Raw genomic sequence first — 20,670 nt, 5'->3', positions numbered from 1 at the left:
TGTTTCAGTCACATATTGGACAGTGACTCTGAACGCATTATTCTGTGAACCGCAGCATAGACATAGCCTCAGAACCCACCAGAATGCAAACATACAGGATTCAATATCAATTTCAGTAAGGCAGAGTCTCTGAAAGCCATGGCCTCATGTCTGTTCTAATGATTCCAAAGGGTTTCAAATCATGTCCAGTTTAGAAGGCGTTGAGATGGACAAAGTGAAGTGGAGGTTGATACCAAGCTTTTATGGTGGGTAATAACAAACGAATACAAGCTCCACAGCACCTGCCTAGAAGGAATTTGAGAAATCTTAAGTAAACATGACAAGGTTGAATGCACTTCCCAAAGGTCAAGTGCTTACAGTTAAAGAAAAAGGTAATTTGTTTAAGAACAACATGAAGGCTGGCATGCCTATCTCCCAAATGTTGTTGACCCATATGCAATACACCATGGCAGACAGAATTTCTGTGAATATACCTTGAATCAATGATGCGTGACTATTTGGGAATTATTTGCAGCCATCACTTATTATAATAATTTCCTTAGTGATAATATTAAAAACTTGGAAATGGCAATAGCCTTTGCTGCTTCCTCAGGTCATGGGCTTTGGGGAATGTGGAAGTGTTTTGAGAAATTCAACTCTTTTGACTTCACAGATTTCTAAGATCATACTTCACTATTGGGGTGACCTGACATCTACCACATTCTGTTGGAACTTAAAGTGGAAGAGTGATGTGGGAGGGTTCGTTTAGAGAAACGGTTCAATGGTTAAGAACAATGGCTGACCTTTCAGAGGACATGGGGCTGATTTGGAACATCCACATGGTGGCTCATGATTATTTATAACTCCATATATAGGGGCTATAATGTCTTCTACTTGATTCTGTAGAACTCAGGCATACATATGTTACACAGACATACTTGTAAACAACGTATTCATGTAACTAAATAAAAAGCTTGTTTTTTTTTTAAGTTTTGCAACCCATTTTATTTTTTAAATTAATTTATTCTTGTTACATCTCAATGGTTATCCCATCCCTTGTATCCTCCCATTCTTCCCTCCCTCCCATTTTCCCCTTATTTCCCTCCCCTATGACGGTTCCTGACAGGGATTACCTCCCCCTGTATATGCTCATAGGATATCAAGTATCTTCTTGGTAACCTGCTGTCCTTCCTCTGAGTGCCACCAGGTCTCCCCCTCCAGGGGACATGGTTAAATGTGAGGCACCAGAGTACGTGAGAAAGTCATCTCCCACTCTCCACTCTATTGTGGAGAATGTTTCGACCATTGGCTAGATTTGGGTAGAGGTTTATAGTTTACCGCCTGTAATTGAATACAGTTTTATTTTTGATACGTTATAAAAGGAAACAAAGGTTTGTGAAAACAATAGAACAATTTGTTGGAAAATCATGTAAAGATTGAAAACCTACTAATAGAATTAGTTTTATACTGGTTGTTTGTGAAGACAAGCTTTAGCAAAGCAAAAGAGAACACAAGAAAATAACAGTTTGCTTTCAAAGATTATATGTCTGACAATTGTACAAGAATAGATGAGAAAATAAATTGCTGTAAGGAGAAAATTTCACAGATATTAGAAAGTCCAGGTGTAAGGCATAAGGCACAATGACCAGGAATAGGGGAATGGGATACAATACAGACTGGTTGCTGTGGATATATGTGCAGCACTTGCAAAAGGAAATAAAAGAATCAGAAATGATTGGATACAATGTCTAATAAAGGAAAGTAACCTCCACACACACTAAGGACATATTATCTTTCTTAAGCATTGTTTTTAATTATATTTGTAAATTGTTTTCAATTGCCCTATTATGCTAAATTGCTTTGTGCCTTTATTTAAATAGCATTGCTCATATTTTCTCTATGGAAACTTTAAAAATAGATTTAGTTGTGAAAACATAACTTAGTGTTGTATGTCAATAAATCAGTTTGCATGAGAATGGAGTTTTATCTTCACGTTTCTTGTAGATTGTGTCCAGAGTTACATTCCGTGAATACAGAATGATATCCCTTTCCAAAACACCTGTTAGATTTCAAACCTACTTTGGACTTAAATCAAAGCTATTGAGTTACTGTTTGTCAAGCTACTAGAAAGATAAATTTGCTGTCTTACAGACTTATGTTGCCAATACTTTGGGAAGAGAAAATGTCTATTATTTATTCAGTTAAAATTTATGAGTTTGCATTGAGTGACCTCTGTCATTCTCAAGACCCTATACAGAGAGTATAGGATACATTACAAGAGACACACCATCTTTCCATTACAAAAATTACACTTAGAACATGGCTTTAAAATTTAACAGTCAGTAATATAATATCACTGTTTAATTTTCTTTACATTTATTTATAGGTTACCTAGCAACTTCCTTCCTTCTCACAATAAACAAATTCAAATAAATTATTATTAAATATAAAAAATTAATTGAGGTAAGTCCCCAGTTACCACAATTATATATTTCAAAATGAGTGACAATACTTGACCATATTCTCAGAATGCACATGAGAAATTTGAAAGAGTTTAGATGAGAAAGACATGAGAGGAAACGGTTGGCAAGTTTACATATGTTTATGGAAGAATACCCTTTTGAAGCATTTTAATTCTTTTACTCAGCTTATGTTATAAATGTTATATGCGAACATTAGCCACCATTCAGTACAATCATCCTATTCTGAAACTCATCACCCTCTATGCAAAACAACAAAAAAGCTCGAAGACAGAGGAAGAAGAAGCCAAAAGAGAATATGTAATCAAAAGATGCCTGTGTGCAGAGCTAGACATGAAAAAGTTTGTCCTTGCCAACACAGTGCTTCAGATGGTGGAACAGAAGTCTTATTATTCATCTGAGATAACAGAAATGTAACAATCATTTCTCTGAGTTAGGATTAGGTTTTAAAACATTAGCTTTCATATCATCATCTATAAGACTTCTGGGTGTTTGCACATGACTAAATGAAGCCTGGAGGGAAAGGACCTGGAAGAATGCAACGTTTCCCTAGGTTATCTTTTCTGAATTCTCACCTGGAGGTAGATCTGAGTCAGTCTAAAAATATTAATATTAAATACGTTAAATAAGTACAAATCACTAAATGAAACATAATATATTTTATTATACTGAACATAATACAGTGGATTTGATGATTTATTTATTTTTCTTAGCATTAGCTATTAGAAAAATTGTTTTAATGACCTGTCAAAATATGGTGCAAATTATAGCAACTGTGATGAAATATAGTAAAAAAATATAACAGAAATAAATTGAAGGACAATAAGGGTTTAGTACACACACACACACACACACACACACACACACACATATGTATGTATATATCCTTCATATATATTCTCTCTCTCTCTCTCTCTCTCTCTCTCTGTCTCTCTCTCTCTCTCTCTCTTAAATTCATGAAGTTTGACCTACATCTCTTCATTGACAGACCTCAAGATTAGATTTTTTCAATTATTGTGCTGAGAAATAAAGTAAGGTTTAGTTGTGATATAATCTCTGTTGATTGGAAGCAGTCAAGCTTCTTGTCTGCTCTTAATTCTAGTAAATATTTTAAACTCACAATATAATGTACTTTGCTATTTGGTAGAGATAGCATCTATTATTAGTTATGAAGTACATGTTATATAGTTTTATCCTATGCTTCATTTATACTAACTCAGCATATATTTTTCCATTTTAACAAACAGAATGTTATTTTACACTTGATGAGCTCATTTTGCTTCTTTTATTCAGATTTTAAATATAAGCACTGGCTTTCTGTGAGAAAATAATGATCAAGTTCTTAAGAGGTGTATTGTAAAAGTATGAAATTCAAAAACAGAAATGTGTTATAATTTGCTATTTTGAAAATAAAGAAATGTACTGTTTAAAAATAGTCAGCCTTAATATTATAATTAAGAGTATGCAATCCATAGTCTTTTATGCATAAATACTTCATCTCTTTTTGTGAATTACAGTGTGCTTTTAGGTACACATCTGGAAAAGTAGGAAGTGAAGTATCCTGCCCAACCTTTTCCATGACAAACAATTTCTAGTTTATTAAAATAACTTTTCATAAATAATCAACATATGTGAGGCAGAACCAAAGCACACAGTCATTAACAATATGCAACAACTTTCAAACTTCTTTCTTGCATGGAATACTAAATCAGAAATCAAACATGAAACCAATGATGAGCTTAGCAACAGGAGGGAGCAAGAAATTATGTATGTAGAGAGGTTGGGATAGGTCAGAGCGCTGGGGTAAGGGATGAATATGACCAAGACAGGTTGTATGCAGCCCTCAAATACCTAATTAAATACAATTTTAAGCAAACAAGCAAACACAATCAAGCTGTGTTATGGTGATGTATACGTATAATGATGGAAAATTGGTGGCTAGTCTGACCTAAGTATAAAATTCCTGTGTTATCTAAAGCTAAGTAATGTAACCAAGATTATCTAAGCATTAGGAACAAAACAAATTCTAAAGTCATCTACCCCCAGTACCAAACACAATAGTACCTTTATTTGACAATTTGACCATGGAAAGATTCTTATGAGCACTGACACAAAATTTTTATATGACACCAATGGCATTTTGGAAAGGGAACCATTACTGTTCCTAGGAATCATCTCAATGAAGTTTTTGCAAAGTCTAGATTGCCTGACATGTAGGTAAAAACAAGTTTAAAAGGAGCATATCCCAACACATTTCTGTTTACAAGTGTGTTGAGCCTATGTTGATATTGGAAATAGAAGAGGACATAAAAATGATTTGAGTCTAACCTCATCACAGGCTATATTCAGAGGATACTTACAGCAACATCAGGACTCACTTCACCTGGGAGCCAAGGAGAAGTCTCAAAACTGTCAGGAAAATATGATTTATCCCATACTAATTTATCTTGTGACACATCCTCTTAATGGGGCATGTTCCTTACTCTACCCCAAACAAAGAAGTATTGTGTGCTTTAAAAGATAACTTAGTGCTTACTTTGTCTGTGAGCAAAATATATTGTATGAAAATTTCAAATAAAAATGAAAGCTAGTTGAGAAACACAAAACAAAAAAATACCTTAAAAATCAAACTTCTCTTCTATAATAAAACCCAAATAAAACAGCATCTCAACCGTATGCCTCCCAGAAGTTTGCACTTATCCAAATTGTACACACTCAACTTAGAATGTAAGAGCCTACAGCTCCCTGTGCCTACAGAGTTTTGGTGAATGTTAGTATATTGGGTACTCCTGTTGTCTGCTGGTTCTGTCCCATGTTTGCCAGCATTGGCTTTACTTTCATCCTTTTCTCTTTGGAAACAGTGTCTCCCTTATTTGGTTTCACAAGCATAGGCTATTGGAATGTGAGGAGCCAGGATAGCCTCTTTCTTTTGGACACTGCAGCTGTTATTCAGCATATTCCCTGGCTCAAGAATACAAGACAATGCTTTTCTGTTGAGGAACAGACTTCATTTCTGCACTTTTCAAGATTTTTGCTTTTAACTTTCTCCAGATCCACCTCCTCAGGCTGGAGATATAGCTGACTTGGCAGAGTAGTTCCTTGGCAGGCATGAAGCCCTAGTAATCCCCATAACCCCTTATGTCCAGGTCCAATGGCATGCACCTGGAATCCCAGGCTTTAGGAGGTAGAATCTTCTGACAAGCTTACATTCAAGGAGTTGACTGGACTACATGATAACCCATTCCCTCAAAAAACAACAATACTCCACCTACAAAAACTTTTTCACTCTTTTAAGGGTCAATAATAAAACAAAACAACAAAATTTAATAGCACATGGTGATATGGAAGAGCAAAACAAAATTGAATGGGACAGGTACTAGTTAAATAAATTTCCTTCTAGGAAGGAATGGAAACCACTAAAGATGCAATCCTGGGGTAGAATTTTGGGTCTTATCTGCACAGAGCTTCCCAGCTGTCCTGTTGGGAGTGAAGAAGAGGGCCTTATGAACTTCCTTAAGCAACCTGGGATTTTATTAACCTCACATTTTTTCAGATTAGAAACTCTAAATATTCATTTAATTTAAAGACAAGTCTAACTTATAAAATATTTAATTTTCATTTTATTTAAAGACAAGTCTAACTTACAAAATATTTAATTTTATAAGCATTGAACTAAAAAGTTCTTCAGAAAATACTATGCTTTGGTATCTGTTGAAGCTTCCTTATGATTACCATAAGTGATAAGCCAAGGGTCAAGGTGATTTTTGGTATCACCATCAAAACAGACCAATTGAGAAGTGGTGATCTTGTTTGTGCATCAAGGTTTGGAGAGCTGAATTTACTCAGTTACAATCTAACCCATGTCAGACATGTGCTGAAGCTGTCAAAAATAAAGGAAGAGCATTTTCATAATGGGTTTGCCTTCAGAAAGTGAATGTTGTGAAACCCACCACTAATTCAAAGCAAGTGGGAAAGCAAAAGTCTCCAACATTGTTGTGATTGCACAGGTTACTTTGGGCAAGTCCACCACAACCAGCCACCTGATCTACAAATGTGACTGAATAGACAAACAAACTTTGGAAAAGTTTGAAAAAGAGGCTGCCGAGATCGGAAAAAGCTCCTTCACTTACATCTGGCTCTTGGACAGCCTGAAAGCTGAGAGAGAGCGTGGTATCACTACTGACATCTCCCTGTGGAAATTTAAGACAAGAAATACTATGTAATAGCCATTGTTGCTTCAGGAGAGAGAGACTTCATCGAAAACATGATTATATCACATCTCAGGCCAACTGTGTTGTGCTGATTGTTGCTGCAGTTGTTGGTGAATTTGAAACTTGTATCTCAAAAAATGAGCATGCCCTTCTGACTTATGCCCTGGGTGTGAAGTAGCTGATTTCTGGGGTCAAAATGGATTCCACTGAGCCACCCTACAGCCAGAAGAGACATGAGGAAATCATTAAGGAACCCAGTATCTATATTAAGAAAATTGACTACCCTGACATAGTCGCATTTGTGCCAATTTTTTGTTGGGATGGTGACAACATGCTAGAGCGAAGTGCTAATATGCTTTGGTTCAAGGGATGCCATTTTGGTTCAAAAATGGCAGCACAGTGGCACCACACTGTTGGAAGCTCTGGATTGTATGCTGCCACCAAGTTGTCCAACTGACTATCTCCTATGACTGCCCCTCCAGGATGTCTATAAAATTTGTGGTATTGGCACAGTTCCTATGGGCTGAATGGAGATTGATCCTTTGTTCCAATCAATGTCACAACAGAAGTCAAGTCTGTTGAAATGTACCATGAAGAGCTGAGAGAAACTCTTTCTGGGGACAATATAAATATAAATAACATAAATATAAACATAAATATAAATAATATGTCTGTAAAGGACATTAGATATGGCAACAAACAAGACCCACTGAGGGAAGCAGCTGGCTTCAATGCTCAGATGATCATCCTGGCCAAATTAGTACTGTCTATGCTCCTGAAAGCTGAGAGTGAATCAATGATCCTGAAAGTACTGGATTGTACATAGCTCACATAGCATGCAAGTTTGCTGAGCTTAAAGAAAAGATTGATCATCATTCTGGCAAGAAGATGGAAGATGGCCCTAAATTCTTGAAGTCTGGAGATGCAGCCATTGTTGATATGGTCCCTGGCAAGCTCATGTGTCGTTTAGAGCTTCTTTGACAATCTTTCACTGGGTTGTATTGCTGTTTGTGACATGAGTCAGACAATTGCTGTGGGTATCATCAAACACAAAGGATACAAGAGCTGGTAAAGTCATCAAGTCTGCCAAGAAAGCTCAGAAGGCTAAATGAATATTATCCTTAACACCTGCCACCCCTCTTACTCAGTGGTGGAAAAACAGTCTCAGAACTGTTTGTCTCAATTGGCCATTCAAGTTTCACAGCAAAAGATTGGTTAGTGGTAATAATGCATTGTAAATCTTTCAAAAGAAAATGAGAGTGTTTTGTGGACCAGAGTGTGTGTTTGTGTGTGTGTGTGTGTGTGTGTTTAAATTATTAGTTTTCAAAACCAGTACTTTTTAATGACAATAACTTGAATAAAATATCTATCACAGAAATTTGACACCCGTTAAAACAAGTTTAATAAGAAAAAATAAATAAAAGAATGAAAATAAAAGCAAAGGAAGGAGGAAAATGAAACAGACTAACTTTGGCAGGTGCTGTGACACATAGCTTACATAAATTTTACTTATTTTCCCATGTTAGTCATTTTATACTAATTTGTACAATGAATAGTTTTTAAAATGTAAAAACATGAAACATACTTCTGTGCTAGAATTAAAATAGTTTCCTTCATGTAGTAAACACGTTACTTTGTCAATTTGTAAAACTTATAGCATAGAAATTAAACTTATGACTTTTAAGAATTCTTCCCAACTCCCTTGATTTTCCCCAGAGGAACAGTCACAGTTTTTATTTAGTGAAAGATATTTGGGCTCATTTTTTGTTTTTCTGTGCTGATAAATTAAAAGTTTTTCAGATTCACTCTATTCATCTGGTGGTTTTATGACCTCAATTATACATCTCAGAATATGGTAGGTAATAAGTAATGGAATTGTTCATAAGATTTTGAGGTTGTGTTTAAAGAATGAGAAAAAAAGGTTATAGAATTTTATATCAGAGAATCTTTTATTCAGCAGTTGGATATCAATTGAAATTTCTAAAATCAATACTTTAAAATTTTAGCCTTTAAATTATTTATACACTCTACCATAAAAATACAGATGATAAAAATGTAAAATATAGGAGGGATTCAAGATGGCAGCAAGCAATGTGGACCTTGGTTAGAAGCTCCAGTAAACGATTCAGGGAATTGCATGGCATTCTGAACCAGGAACGCCAAGCTCCCCACCGCACTACAGTGGGAGTACTCCACATTTCAAAAGGACCAAAATACAGAAAACCTGTTTACCCCTGCACATGGGAAGAGTGCGGATACTTTTGGACCATAGCAGCAGCAGCAGCGGCAGTGGCGATTACTGAGATTTGCAGCTGGAAACCCTCCGACAGAGGCGATTGGCATCGTAACTGGTGGGAATTGCTGAGGGAGGGGGACTCAGCGCAAGATTTGGGCCCCAAAACCCTTGCTGAACTCAGAGTGTGGCTCATGACCAGAGATCCAAACTGGACTTGGAGTGAGGTTCAGCTGCTGAGACTCTAGCAGAGCTCAGTGTGTGGTTTAGGCCCAGACTTCCTAGTTGAGCTTGGTGAGCAGTTCAGCCTCTGAGACTATAGCTGAGCCAAGCATGCAGTTTGGGTCCAGAGAACCTAGCTGGACTGGGTGCACAGTTTGGGCCCAAAAATTCTAGCTGAGTTTAGCATGCGGTCCTGGCCCTGAGACTTTGGATGGACTCGGGGCACAATCTGGGGCCCAGAGTCCCTAGCTGGATTCAGTGTACAATTTAGGTCCAGAGTCCCTAGCTGAGGTTGGCATGCAGTTCAGGCCCTGAGACTCTAGCTGAGTTCAGTATGTGGTTTAAACCCAGAGTCCCTGGCTGAATGTGGGGGACAATTTGGACCCAGAGTCCCTAGCTGAACTTGACAGGCAGTTTGGCCCCAGAGAACCTAGCTGGACTTGGTGGACAGTTTGGGACCAGAGACTCTAGTTGAGCTTGGTGCACGGTCCCGGCCCTGAGACTTTGGCTTGACTTGGTGTGCAGATTGGGTCCAGAGTCCCTAGCTGAATTTGTTGTGCAGTTTGGGTCCAGAGTCCCTGGCTTAGTTCAGTGCACAGTCCCAGCCCTGAGATTCTGCTGAATTTGGTGGGCGGTTTGGGTCTAGAGACTCTAGCAGAGCTCAGCAACCAGTTTAGGCCCAGAGTCCCTGGCAGAACTTGAAGGTGGGGCAGGCTCTGAGACTTTGGCTGAGCTCGGTGCACAGTTTGGGCCTAGAGTCCCTAGCTGAACTTGGTGGTCAGTTTGGGCCCTGAGACTCTAGATGAACTCAGCAATCTCAGTGTGAGGTTTGGGCCCGAGACACTGGTTGGACTCAGTGCTAATTGGACTAACTGCAGGTATTAGGCCAAAAACCCATTTGGGTCCAGAGACCCATTTGGGTCCAGAGACGTGAACTGGACTGAGTGTGTGTGCAGTTTGGGCCCGGTGACACTAACCTGGACTCTGCAAGCAGTCTTGGTCATGAATCTACTGGGAATACAGACCAGCAGAGTATCAAAGCTCCAGGACTAAGAAAATATTGGGGAGAAAGGGAGAAGAGTGGCCAGTAGACTCCCTCTGTCCAATGTGCTTCAGTCACTGGAGAGCTCTAGTGCTACAAGGGAACCAAAAGTCTGTGGACACTTTGGCCTCACTCAACACACATTCAAAGACCCAGGATGATTACAGGATCCACAGGACAGGGGAGCTGGGGATCACTGGCTGTGAGAGACCCAAACTACAGGGCTAGACTCCTGACGAGTCTATCCAGACGAGTGAAGCATCAGAGCTTCCAGCCTAGAAAATAATGAGAAAACAGGTAAATCTATCCCCAGACTCCATTGACCCAACTCCAGAAGCTACCTGCCAAAAACAGAGATGGAAAGATGCCTAAAGGACAGCATAAAATCATATACAAAAAAAATGGCATCTCCAGATTCCAGCAATCCCAAAGAAAACAACCCAGGAAACTCAAACACGATGGAAATACAAAAAAATGACCTCAAATCCTTAGTAATGACAATGATAATGGAGGAATCAAATAAAATTCATAACCAAATGCAGGAAGATGCAGCCAAACAGGTGGAAGACATAGAAGATGCCTGTAAAGAGGCACTGGAAAAAATTCAGGAAAATACAAACAACTAGATGAAGGAAATCAATAAAACTCTTCAATCTCTGAAGGCCTCTAAAGAGTCAAAGGAAGAAACTCAGGAATATACAAACAATCTGATGAAAGAAATAAATAAAACTGTTCAAGATCTGAGATGAAAATGTATTCAATGATAAACACACAGACAGAATGAAAATGGGATTGTGAGAGCTCAGAGAGGAAGCCGAGCAACAAAGAGGCCAGCCTTTCAAACAGAATCAAAGAGATGGAGGAATGAATCTCAGGTCTAGAAAATACAACCGTAGATCTTGAAGCAACCATTAAAGAAAATGCTAAATCTGGGAAAATCCTGACACATAAAATCCAAGAAATCAAGGACACAATGTAAAGAAGGAATCTGAGGATAATAGGCATTGAGGAAAGAGAAGATGCCAGACCCCAAGGCCCAGAAAATATTCTCAACAAAATCATAGAGGAAAACTTCCCCAATCTGAAGAAAGAGATGCCTATATACATATAAGAGGCCTTTAGAAAACAAAATAGAATAGACCAGAAAAGGAAATTTTCCTGTCACATAATAATCAAAACACAAAATATACCAAAAAAAAAAAAAAAAAAAAAAAGAAAGAAAGAAAAGAAAATAAAAGAAAAAATATTAAAAGCTGCAAGGGAAAAGTTCCAAATAACATTTAATGGCAAACCTATCAGAATTACACCCAATTTCTCAGCAGAGACCATAAAAGCCAGAAGGACCTGGACAGAGATTCTTCAAACCCTAAGAGATCACAGATGCCAGGCTAGCCTACTTTACCTGGCAGAACTATCAATAACCATTGATGGAGAAAACAAAATATTCCATGACAAAAACAAATTCAAATACTACCTATCCAGAAATCCAGCTTTACAGAAGGGACTAGAAGGAAAATTCTATCCCAAAGAGACAAGCTACAACCAAAACTACACAGGAAATCAGTAACGACACCACTGCAAAACCATAACCACACAAGTGGTCTACTGGAACCAACAACAAAATTAAGACTCTTAACAGTCACTGGTCATTAATATCTATCAACATGTCAATTCTCCAATAAAAAGGCACAGACTAATTGAATGGATGCATACACAAGATCCAATATTCTTCCGTATTCAAGAAACACATTTTACCCATAAAGATATACATTACCTCAGGTATAAGACTAGAAAAAATATTCCAAGCAAATGGCCACAAAAAGCCAGCAGGTATAACCATTTTAATATCAAACAAAATAGTCTTTCAACCAAAATTAATCAAAAGAGATTAGGAAGGACACTTCATACTCATCAAAGGTAAAGTCAACAAATATGACATCACAATTCTGAATATCTATGCTGCCAATACAAGGGCACTCACATTTGTAAAAGATCTATTAATGGAGCTTAAAACACACATTGATCCCCACACAATAATAGAGAGACATCAACACCCACTCTCACTGAAGGATAGGTCATTGAAACAGAAACCAAACTGAGAAATAACATCATTAACTAATGCCATGAATCAAATGGTTCTAAAGTATATCTACAGAACCTTTCACCCAAACAAAACAAAATATTCCTTCTTCTCTGCACCCTATGGAACCTTCTCCAAAATTGATCATATAGTATGTCACAAAGCAAGCCTCAATAGATACAAGAGGATTGAAATAATATTATGTATTCTATCAGATCACCATGGTCTTAGGCTGCAATTCAACAACAACAGAAATAACAAAAAGCCTACACATACGTGGAAACTAAACAATTCTCTACTTAATGAGACCTGAGTCAGAGAAGAAATAAAGAAAGAAATTAAGGGCTTCCTTAAATTCAATGAAAATAATGAAACAACATACGGAAATTTGTGGGATACATTGAAAGTAGTGTTAAGAAGAAAATTCATAGCAATAGGTGACTTTAAAAAGAAATTAAAAACATCCCACATAAGCAACTTAACAACACAGCTGGAATCCCTAGAAAAAAACAAAGCAGAAACACCTAAGAGGAGTAGACGACTGGAAATAATCAAACTCAGGGCTGAAATTAATTAATTAAAAACTAAGAAAACAGTCAAAAGACTCAACAAAACCAAGAGCTGGTTCATTGAGAAGATCAACAAGATAGACAAACCATCAGCCAAACTAACTAAAAGGCAGAAAGACAGTATCCAAGTCAACAAAATCAGAAATGAAAGGGGAGACATAACAACAGACACTGATGATGTACAAAGAATCATAAGATCCTACATCAAAGGCAAATATGCCACAAAATTTGAAAATCTAAGCCAAATGTATGGTTTTCTTGATCAATTCCACTTGCCAAAATTGAGTGAAGAACAAACAAGCTAAAAAGTCCCTTTTCCCCTACATAAATAGAAGGAATCATTGATAGTCTCCCAACCAAAAAAAAAAAAAAAAAAAAAAAAAAAGCCCAGGGCCGGTTGGTTTCAGTGCAGAATTCTACCATTCATTCAAGGATATGCTAATACTGGATTCAGAGGGTCCTAGAAACCTACTAGAAGAACATTATGATGGGCAGATATGGGCCCAGGGGTCCTGCTCAAACTATGGCACCAGCCAAAGACAATACATGCAGTAAACTTCAAACCCCTACCCATGTCTACCCAATGGACATGACATTCTTCACAGTTGAGTGAAGAGTGGGGTTTGACTTTCACACAAACTCTGGTGCCCCATATTTGAGTAAGTCCCCTGGATGAGGAGGCCTGGTGACACTCAGAGGAAGGATAGGAGGCTACCAAGAAGAGACTTGATACCCTATGAGCATATACAGGGGGAAGAAGTCCCCCTCAGTCACAGTCATAGGGGAAGGGAGTAAGGGGAAAATGAGAAGGAGGGAAGAATGGGATGACACAAGGAATGGGATAACAATTGAGATGTAATATGTATAAATTAATATAATATATAAAAAAGAAAGACAAATATATATATATATATATATATATATATATATATATATATATATTTCCAAATTCAATAATAAGTCCTACTTGGATTGACCATGACAGGAAAGAGTGCTATATGATACTTAATAACACATAGAATACACTGAATTAGACATAATCTCCACATACTTTATGTCCAGAGGTAGGAGAGTCATGGGAATTAGAAAAAAAGGGCACAGATGGTAATGTGTTTAATCTCAAGCACAAGAGCAAATTGTTGTCTCTTACTGAATACTACAAACTTTAAGAGAAACCCACTTTCTTTAGGTTCTACTCAGCAATTTTTCTTTAACAAACTAGTTCATTTTTCCTGTGCAACTTCTCTAGTTTTTTGTTTGTTTGTTTGTTTGTTTGTTTTTTAATATTGAATCAAGTTAGGCCACAGCAGATGCTTCTGGGTTGTGTACTACGGACTGCAGCTCCTATTTCTTGAGTTGCATGTCCACCTGTTCTTATCTTATTGAAGTCAGCATGGTCTAAATAACTAAGAAGACTCACTCTAGGATTTTATGAGTTTTGATTGGTGCTTTGAAGCAACTCTCTGCAGAAATGCCATGTAGTGAAAGACCACATACATAAAATAATCAAAACAAATAAATGTTCAGTGATGAAGGTTCAAGACAAAATAAAAAATATTAAAACATAAACAAAAACCAAGCAAATGAATAGTTTTGGTGAAAATAATAGAGCCCATGTCCTTAATCCAGTTTTCTTATGCTAATGTGATATATCATGTTTTCATTCTGACACCGTTAAACTCATAATTAGTGTCAAGGCCATAGCTAATATAATTTGAAAAATTTTAATTATTTGCATGTATGTGTGTGTGTGTGTGTGTGTGTTTGCGTGCAGGTGTATGCTTGTCTGTATGTTTACTACATGCATGCTGTGCCTGCAAATACCAGAAGAGACAAAGAACTGTAACTCAGATGTCTGTTTGCCATATGATATGGGTGCTAGGAACTGAACCCAGGTCCTCTGCAGCAATCTCTGTTAAACACAATGTCACCTCTCCAGCTATAAGTTCCTATTTTATATCTACTTGCTGCCAAAATGAGGAGGCACTTAATTGCTGGGAATCATAGCATTTGTTTTTAAAAAATAATAGTAACAGCTAGTATATACACAACACTTGCTCCATACCATGTATTCTTCTCTGTGCTGTTCTGCATGCAAGGTGTCTTGACTTTTAGAGCATCCCCGATGCTATTCTATTATAATCAAATTTACATCTGATAAAACTGAGGTAGTCAGACTTCGGGCCATATGTTCATCACTAAAGCCTCAATTGCTGAGAACACACTCTTAGTTTAAAATGTTTCTTAGCCAAACACCTCATCTGATTCAAAGAAACACTATTTCAAAGAGAAACTGATTCAAGAACTTGTAGCTGGAAAGTCGCTTGAAAGTAAACTCAGGGTTTAATTCATGTTACTTTTTCTACCATTCATGCTCTATGTCATGGAATCTTAAGGCAGGTTGATTGAATGTTAAGAAAAGCCATGATAGCGCTGGTCTACTATAGTTTAATCAGCACAGCCACTTCAAATATTTAGCTTTTAAATTTTTGTAGGAATTCTGGAATAATCTACGTGTAGAATGAGATGTGGCCAGAACTGACAGAAAAGTCTACATGCTAACACTTGGGAGAAATCTCCATTGGGCAGAAGCCTCCTCATTCTTGAGAAAGCACAGATTTATTTTTAAATAAGTGTTGCTTGGTGCCTGCTGAGATAGATCAGTGTATATAGTACTTGTCATGAAAGAGTGCAGAACAGAGTTCTGAGCCCCGGATGAATCCATGTGAACTCAGAGCAGACACAAGGCATGGTGGTCACCTATAATCCTAGAACTTAATAGGTAAAGACAGAAACCTTGGAGCATTTGTGTACAACACACACACACACACACACACACACACACACACACACACTCACACGTGTGCACAGAGAATTACTTACTACATTCTAAAATAAAACTCTGGCATACATGAGTTATGACTAAACCTGACTTTTCAGTACTGGCATTAAATTGTGTCTGTGAGGGTAGCCACAGTAAATGTCATCACCTGTTAAATGAAGCAAAAGCATCTTTCAAAGTGTAGAAATGTTGAAGTATCAAAAATTCCAATGTATTCGGTGTTAAAAATAATCAAGCTAGAATTTTGTGAAGCCAGTAAGAGAGCAATTATAATAAAACATCCCACAAGTATTAGCACCTCTATTACTAATAAATTTATTATTCACTTTATAATATTAAAAAGCATAGACCATGCTTCCTTTATTTTAGATTTTAACAAAACAGCACATACAGTGTGGCACTCGGTCTATGTTCTATGCAAGGCTTTCACATAAAGGTAATACTTTTTTTTTTTTCTGTCCACTGACCTGGCACTATAAAAGTTTTCCAGAATTAACCTCCCTTTACTAACATTTCAAATGCTTGACAGCAGCTAATAGGGAGAAATTATATTTTTAAAAGGTGAACATTTTTCCAATTTCCTTTATAAAGATTCATCTTTAGAATTTTTTTTAACCTGCTGTACCTATACTTTTCAGATGTCTTAGTCATGACCTTCATTAGAGTTTCTTGGAATGAATACAGTGGTTTAGTGAAGATAGTGTGTATCCCATAGCATTTCTCATAGTGAGTGAATCATTTACTCACAGATCAAGCAAGCCCTTGTTCAGAGCCACTATCCATATTATTTTCATAGTAAAATAGAATGATACTTCACAGAAATGAAAAGATGTATTCGCTGCTAACATGTATTTGTGAACTGTTTAAATGCACTCAACAGTCAAGCTCTGCAGCTATAGCAGATGGACTTAGTGTATCGCCATGTAATTAATACTGAAGGTACCTGTGAAACATTATCTCCAACTCTCCAACTTCAGAGACAAACATGTCTGTGTTAACAATAACACGAGGCTCTTATTACTTGATGACATAATTAGGTTCTGCAAAAGGTTGCCGGAAATGCCTTTTTATCTCAAATGGAGAACTGGATTTAGATTTGGTTAATTTCATTGGTTTGTCAGATAGGTACACTTAAAAACATAAAAATAACAAATTAACTTTTAGCTGAAAACTTGCCTTCATCAGAGGGATCTAGGATCTATTAAAGTATAAACTACTTCATTTTGCTGTTCTGTCCTGATCTAAAATATAGATCTGTGCACGGATGCGAGCTTACAACTCATTCTCATTCAGTATGCTTTAATTGGCCTTTCATGGACTAAGTTATTTGTTGTTATCTGGAAGGGAAATATATGAATTAAAAATGCAGATAGATGGTTTAAGTGGATAAAGACGATATATGATAGATATTGATTTTTATTCAGAACTTTAGACACACCAAGATAGGAAAGATGTTTTTCTCAAGGCTGCCAAATACAAATAGCCAAAACACTATGAGTGTAATATTCATATAACTTCTGATTATTTCATGGTTCCTCTTGCTGTAGGTAGCTTATTTTATATATGTGTAATAATATAAGTGTATATATGGAAGAAAAAATAATAAAAAAAATTAAAATGTTACTTGGTACTTTACCTGGGGGGGGGACATTAGTTCATCTAGGAAAGACAAATTAAAGAAGGTATAATACACAAGTCTATGTTCAGTCCAAGTATGTCTTTTTCTGAGGACCATCTAAGAATATGTAGATCAATAGACAGACAGACAGAGTGTTTAGTGTATTCTGTCTTGAATTTGAACCAATCTACCTTCCCCAGTGTAACTCAACATTAGTGATCGGTCATATGTTACTTGTAAGGAAATGACCATGAAAGGCCACCTTACCCTGTTTACTTTTTCATCACAAACATAATTTTCACCTTTTTTCTTGGTTTTCTTTATACCCTTTTTATTTCATGTGATGGCCTGAACTCATAATATATGACTCTTATAGAATGGAAAGAAGAAAATTTATTTTATAAGAGCTAGTATGATTAATAATCACCCTTTTATATTTTTATATGACAGCATATTAATTACATTATCACATATTGATTTTTTAAAAACATCATATGAAGTAGACTTTATCATCACTTTTTCTTTTTTCTTCATACAAGGAAATTAGACATAGAGATAATACGAAATTCTTGCATTAAAATAATCTTTACCTGTGCTTGCTTTTCTTTGTATAAGGGGACTTTTTTTTGCTTTTTTTATTATTCTTCACCAAAAAAATACTCCATTTTAAAAAGATATTATCACTAAAAATGGCTTTAAGGCCATTCTCTTTCAAGTTTTAAACTGCCTATAAGAAATAGTACATAAGATTTGAATAATATATTTCTGTATAAAAGTTTCTCTCCAGCAGCATCTGGAAAAGGTTAATAAGGTAATGTGTTTGGAGTGGATGCTTCTCGTTGCTAAGGCACTGCTTGAGTTTAATATAGAGGTTATAGGAATTAAACTGTCAAATGCTATTTTGGTGTTTTTACTGTGCCTGGCGTTGGCCTACCTAACTTGTTCTTACCAGCCATGAAGATCCAAGGATGAAAAAATCTATTATCATCTGCAACTTCCAAGCAAGCCTGTAAGAAGAGTTTAATTATTCTTTCTTGGTCAGAGAACAAATTCAAGCAGTTCAGGTCCTGTAGGAATGTTTTCAACCCTGATGTTGCGAACTTGTTGATAGTATTTCATTCAGCCCCATGGGTCTGCTCAAGAAGCTCATCATCGGTACTGGTTTTATTTTTGTTTTTTGTTTTTTTTTTTTTAATGCTTACTTTGACCTTCTGTCTTGCTTTCTTCTCTTACCTTGACTTTCTTTCTTGTCTTCTTCTGAAAGTGCATCTCCTTGTGAAGATGGTTTGAGTTTGAGTTGAGTCCTATTGGGTTTCAAATCACAGATATCATGCTTGGTGGTCAGTAAACATTCATTAATTAAATGAAAAACATACTAGATATCTGTATCTGTAGTCTATATAAATGCAAAAGACAAAGAGACATAGAAGAGAGCGCATTAGTAAGTTTGGGAGAGCTGAGTATCTGAGAACAGTCCCATGTTAGGAAATATCCCAGGTGGGCACTGCCACGTGTGACACTTTTAGAATATCTATTAATCAACTCCACTATGGGGACAATCAAAGGAATCATGCTAAAAATGCATTGGAAATCATATAAAGAGTAAATATGTTATTTGGCTTAATCAAATTACTTTATTTTAAGTTTGAGAAATGAAAATATTCATTCTTAATTTTGTTTTATTTGGAAATAATATTGCTGCATAAAACATCTTCAGAATATGTCAAAATCTGTTGAATTATATGTTTCATCAGCAATTGGCTAAAAGGAGCTGCCCAAATTTCCAATACAGTTAGAAGTACCCTTGGAAAGTAAAGCCTATATGATGAGCTGGCCAGGACCCTCTGTGTTGTAACTTGCTTATTTCTGCTCATATCTGTTTACAGCTGGAGTTCCTCTATTCTTTCTCCAGAGACCATTTAAAATTCCCAAATCTCTCTGAGTCCATCCTAAAGTCCCTTTGCTAGCAGACTCCAGTCACTCTACTGTGGACTCCACTAACCCTTGCACTTCCACCTCTACAGTCATGTGGGGTATGGGTGAGACACGGTCTTTCCTTACTCCTTAGTGTTTTACTACAGCTAATTCCTGTTTCCATTTCTATACCAAGTTTTTTTGAACACAAGTCAACAAATGCTTCGAGACATGAATTGGACATCATACAAAATTACCTGCTGTCATTTCTGTCAGAGTTATGCAGAATTCTGTTTTCCTGAGGACTTTATGGCAATGTTTCAGCCTACTTCTAAACCTATTATACCTAGGAAAAAGCTTTCTGATCTTCTATTTTGTTTTTGGTTTTTTACTTTCAGAACATAATCCCCAATGAGTGGAAGTCTCTCAGAGAAAGCAATAGGAGAGAAAGAAAGCATTTATCTTCCTGATAAGTGTGTAGGGCCCTTGAGCTTCTAACAGCCACCACCAAATCTATTTATCAGATAGAATCATGAAAGATGACATGTAATTTCTGAAATATTGAAAAGTTCTTTCATCAAGTTGTTATTACTGTTCATATTTAACATTCACCAAAGCTCATTTGCATATGTTTTGTGAAGCCTTTTATTTTAGTTCCCATAAATATCTGAGTTGGGCATCCTTACCAGTGTGTAGTTTATATAGGAATACACAGATTGCTGACATCTTTCATTTGGGTTTTGGTATAATTTCATCATTATAAATTTTTACTTTAATGATCACAGTTAGTAAAACCATTAACATTATACCTAGCACATTATTGAGAGAAACCTAGATTTTATAATTAACATATTAGAGCATATTATGATTCCTTGATTCTGAATTCCTCTCTCAAGACCTATAAATGACTAGGTTAATTTTTTATGGGATTTAAAAATTGTTACAATTACCATGTGTGTCTTTAGGATCACTAACTCAGGATGATCTTTTCTAGTTCTATCCAGTTGCCTGCAAATTTCATGATTTCCTAGTTTTTAATTGTGTGTAAATGTCCCAGAGTTTCTTTAACTATTCTTCTGTTGACAAACATCTAGCTTGTTTCCAAATTCTGGATATTACAAATAGAGCTGCTATGAACATAGGTGAGCAAATATCTTTGTGTGGTGAAGCATCTTTCAGGTATATGGCTAGAAGTAGTATATCTGGGTCATTTAGTGGCCCTATCCCCAGTTTTCTGAGAAAGCACCAGATTGATTTCCAAAGTGGTTGTATAAGTTTGAACTCCAACCAGCAATAGAGGAGTGTTCTTCTTTCTCCAAATCCTCGCCAGCATGTGCTGTCCCATCAGTTTTGATATTAACCATTCTGACAGGTGTAAGATGGAATCTTGGAGTCATTTTGATTTGCATTTCTTTGATGACTAAGGGAAGTGAGTATTTCTTTAAATGCTTCTTGGCCATTCTACATTCCTCTATTCAGA

General features: G+C 36.5%; 1 protein-coding gene and 1 pseudogene across 6 annotated transcripts in view; both read left to right on the top strand.

Annotated features, from left to right (window-relative positions):
• NAALADL2 (N-acetylated alpha-linked acidic dipeptidase like 2) overlaps positions 1–20,670 on the top strand; it is a 1,351,869-nt gene that overhangs the window by 500,024 nt on the left and 831,175 nt on the right. The window lies entirely within an intron of this gene.
• Positions 317–7,972, top strand: LOC311589986 (elongation factor 1-alpha 1-like; annotated as a pseudogene). The gene is made up of 2 exons: positions 317–371; positions 6,423–7,972. The product of its transcript is annotated as an elongation factor 1-alpha 1-like (transcript).

The sequence above is a fragment of the Acomys minous genome (assembly GCF_964271855.1).
Source record: "Acomys minous genome assembly, chromosome: 19".
Lineage (NCBI taxonomy): Eukaryota > Metazoa > Chordata > Mammalia > Rodentia > Muridae > Acomys > Acomys minous.
The sequence above is the reverse complement of the archived record's forward strand: the minus strand, read 5'-3'. Positions and strand labels throughout refer to the sequence as shown.